The 4,446-nt window shown below is 43.6% G+C and overlaps 1 pseudogene; it reads left to right on the top strand.

The window, feature by feature from the left end:
- The first annotated feature begins 318 nt into the window (after positions 1 to 318).
- LOC144591450 (U5 small nuclear ribonucleoprotein 40 kDa protein pseudogene) lies at positions 319 to 4,206 on the top strand (annotated as a pseudogene).
- The last annotated feature ends 240 nt before the right edge of the window (positions 4,207 to 4,446 follow it).

The raw sequence follows: 4,446 nt of genomic DNA, 5'->3' as shown, positions 1-4,446 counted from the left end.
GTGGAAGTTCTTTTGGTAGTTCTTGAGTTAGTTCTTTTTACGAGAGGGGTTCACCGACGGGCTGGGGCGCGATCAGCACCGTGGACAGAGGCAGAGAGAGAGGTGTGCTGCTGTAAAACGGGCCCGCGCAAACTGAGACAAGTATTGTTTTTGTTCTTTCTCTTGCCAATAAATCTGATTCGTAACTATACGGATGGGTGAGCCTTTTTCTGTTCTACTAGTCAATCCTTGAACCTGTTCCCTTGTAACAATTGGCATAGTCGGGAGGATCTGACGAACCTAATAGAAAATGTTTGATAAAAAGAAATAGCATACGAGATGGCGCTGGTGCAGGCCAAGCGTCCCCACAACGAGCAGCTGCCCTCTGTGCAGGGTGGGACCAAGAACCTCGACTCTTCAAGTTCCTCTAATGCTTTTAACGGGTCACGAGGGAGAAGAAAATCTTTGTAAATTTCACCTGAATGGATCAACACTGGCATCTGTAGGATTTGATAGACTCGTATTGTTTTGGAATTTATAAGGCGACTGCGATAATTATGCTACATTGAAAGGTCACAGTGGAGCAGTGACGGAATTGCATTATAACACAGATAGCAGCATGTTTTTTTCCAGCATCAACAGACAAAACTGTAGCAGTGTGGGACAGTGAAACAGGTGAAAAATCAGGAGACTTAAAGGTCACACATCCTTTGTGAATTCATGTTATCCTGCCCTACAGGGACCACAGGTGGTCTGTACAGGAAGAGACGACGGAAGAGTGAAGCTCTGGGACATTCGGAAGAAGGCTGCAATCCATACGTTTCAAAACACGTACCAAGTACTGGCAGCAACGTTTAATGACACATGCAATCAGTTTATCTCTGGTGGTATTGATAATGACATTAAGGTTTGGGACCTTTTACAAAACAAGTTAATTTATACCTTGTGTAGTCATACAGACACGGTGACTGGTTTGGCCCTGAATGGGGTCAAAGAGGACATCACAGAACTATCAGCAGAAATAGTGGCCCTACAGAAATGCATGGCCCTGGATTTTATCCTGGCTGAGAAAGGGGGCACGTGCTTTAATCGGGTGGGATTGCTGAACTTATATTCCAGATGATTCAGAGAACATCGCCAGCCTCGTTGACAACATCCAGGAAGCCGTGGGGGAAGATTCGAAAGGTCAGAGAACAGTACCACGACTACAATCCCCCGGGTGGATGGTGGCCTTTCGGGATGTTTGGAGGCTGGTGGACAACAGTGGTGCACTGGGGACTGACCATTGGGACAATTTTGTTGAAAATAATATTGCTACGCTATATGTGCGCATTGGCGTCTTGACCGCGTGGACTTTACTAAAGCCTGTGGACCGGATGTAACAGGGTAACGCCTGCGCGCCGGATGTGATGGTACCAGACTGTTCGAGGGGTGGACTGTAATAAGAGTTTTGACCGAACAGTCTGTGGCTGATAGCGCTGTGGCCGGTAGTGCTATGTTTAAAGGCTGATATTGCTCTGGCCGGTAGCGTTATGTTTAAAGCTTCGCGCAACAAATCTGCGGCCAAAAGGGTGGGGGAGGGAGGGGGGCTCGCTTGGATGCAGGTGCCTGGCATTGGTTGCAGTTTGAATTTGGAAGTGCACTATTGGCCAGAACTTAACGTCGGTTATTTCAACGGCTGATTTCTGCAGGTATAAAGTCCTAAGTTAGTTCATTTTACGAGAGGGGTTCACTGACGCCTGGGTTTGCGATCAGTGCCGCGGATGGAGGCAGAGAGAGAGAGGTGTGCTGCTGTAAAACGGGCCCCGCGCATACCGAGACAAGTATTGTTATTGTTCTCTCGCCAATAAATCTGATTTGTAACTATACGGAAGGGTGAGCCTTTTCCTGTTCTACTACTCAGATCTTTGAAGCTGTTCCCTTGTAACACCACCAAATGTTCCAGGTGGGGAGATCAGGAGTGTGACAAGACTGCAACATCTGAGTACCATGAAGAGTTTATCATGAAGCAGGCGTTCCCATTCCTGATACCACTGTCATCCATGCGTTGGATAGAAAAACCGTTGAGCTGAAAATATGGGGGTGAGCCGTGTCTCTATGAAGCAGAATTCACACACTCCTTCACATCTGTCTGATACAGCAGTTTTGCTCCTAAGTCTTCTATCGTGGTCAGAAGGATGACCATGAGGGATCACATGCCAGATTCTTCAGTCTTACTAAAAGCATTCCTGGCAACTAGGTTTTCAAGCACGAGGCCTCTATGTGCCATGCCTGCAATGTGGGGGGTTGGGTCTACTAAGTTCGTAAGATCTGTTTTACAATCAACCCCCTTCTTTTGTGCTGTATTTTTGCCTGCAGATTTCAGCTTTGAAAGGTCAAAAGGTGTGTATACATATGTTCTCCAGCATGCTGTTGTTGCCACTCTCCGGCAAACTTTTCTTCTCAGCTTAAACCTACAACCGTTAGGAAATGACATTTCCACCTTAATGCTCTTTGAGGGACCCAACTCCTCGTTCTTAATACTTATCAGCATCATGTTCTTCTCCTTGGTGAATACCGATGCAAAGTACACATTTAGGATCTTGTCCAAGTCCTCTGGCTCCATGCATAAATCCCTATTTTGTCCTTGAGTGTGCCTTCCCTTTCCCTTGCTATCCACTTGCTCCTAAAATGTGGAGAGTATCTTAGGATCTCCTCAATCCTACTTCCCAAGGATATTCTATAGATCCTGGCACCCCCTTAATTCCTCGTTTGAGTTATTTCCTTATTCCTTTATATTCCTCAAGGGCATTGACTGATTTCAGCTCCCTAACCTTACTTAATCTTCCATATTCTTTTTGACTAAATTTACAGTATTCTTTTCTCATCCAAGTTCCCTAATCTTGCTGACCTTATTTGTCATCCACAGGAACATGCCGGTCATACAGCACAAAAACTGAAAGTCATACACAGAGTCATGTAGCACAAAAACAGACTCTTACTCTAAACTGCAGAAATCTCCAGTGGCTGGGAAAGTGCTACTTGTAATGTGCATGTATCCCTTTAAAGGTTGACTGCAGAAGTTGCAGCAGCAAATGTAGATGCTAGAAACTGAAGTATTGCAATAGAACAATATTGTAGTGCATGCAGAAAACTGCACAACCTGAAGTTTTGCAGTGATATCCAACAACATTTTTCTGGGAATCTCACACCTGAAGATTGCAATAGTTATTTAGCTTTGAAGAAATATAAATGGGTGACTCCCAACATTGTTTCAAAGGTTTCAAAGGTCTTTTATTGTCACGTGTGCCAATTAAGGTACAGTGATATTTGAATTTAACATCACTAAGACATATTAAACCAATTTCTAGACTTCAGTAGTCTAACTAGTGCTGCAGAGGAATGCCAAAATGAAGTACATAAAACAAGGTTAAGAATTTTGCACGCCTTTGGAATAGTTAAAGCAATTTCAAGGTTGTATTTTGTCTGCAGTCACCAGAGCTAATCCTGTGCCTTATCTACAGTCACCAATGCTGGCAGGGTTTATGTCTGCATGCTGCGGTGATAGCACTATGTGTTGCAGACCTTGTGGGTATTTGCATTTTGTTGCCTGAAGTACAGCATAATTATGCTATGTTCTTTGATCTCAGCAGTGCCTGTGCTGAATATCAGATTAATTTATGTTTGTTTGCATGGAGCTGTGGCTGAACTCAGGAATGTAGTGCTGGGTGATTTTGATCTTGGGAGATTTGGTACTATGTCAATAAAATGAACCCTATCTTCTTTTTGAATGTTAACTGTGTGAAATCTCACACACCGAGTGTAACTTCCTCCCCACCCTTCACACACAGAGATGAAGCTACCTCCGCACGATCCTGTCCCGTCACACACACAGAATGATCTCTCGCCTTGGCATTTAATTAAATTATACACTTTAATTATTATCACAGTTTTTAATCATTAAGCTTAAGTGATTGTGAACAAAATACAATTACATTATCTTTCCCTACTCAAACTGGAAAATTAAATTCTTGTACCAAAAACCATTGCAAATTGTACATTTTAGATAATGTTAAAATTCTTGTTTTGTTCCTCGACTTTCTGGCCCAAAGACCTCAGTCAGTGAGGATAGATGACAACTGCTCCACCGCATTACCTCTCAACAGCGGTGCCCTGCACGGATGTATCCTCTGTGCCCTATCACTCTTGTTTTACAAGTTCACAGATGACACCACCATGGTGCTCTGAATTACGAACAAAAAAGAGACAGTGTACAGAAAAATGGGGTTGTGAAAGATAGATCAGCCATGATTGAATGGCGGAGTAGACCTGTTGGGCCGAATGGCTTAATTCTGCTCCTATCAATTATGATCTTATGACCTCATGAAAGCTCCGTAATCTCCTCAGTTCATATAGTCTTTAGCATCCTTTGTTACCTGTTGGCTTTGCCACATTTGAACGGTTGCAACTGCCCATTTTTATGCATCC

Source organism: Rhinoraja longicauda, unplaced genomic scaffold, assembly GCF_053455715.1.
Source record: "Rhinoraja longicauda isolate Sanriku21f unplaced genomic scaffold, sRhiLon1.1 Scf001035, whole genome shotgun sequence".
NCBI classification, from domain to species: Eukaryota; Metazoa; Chordata; class Chondrichthyes; order Rajiformes; family Arhynchobatidae; genus Rhinoraja; species Rhinoraja longicauda.
This window is presented reverse-complemented; position numbering and strand designations above follow the sequence as displayed.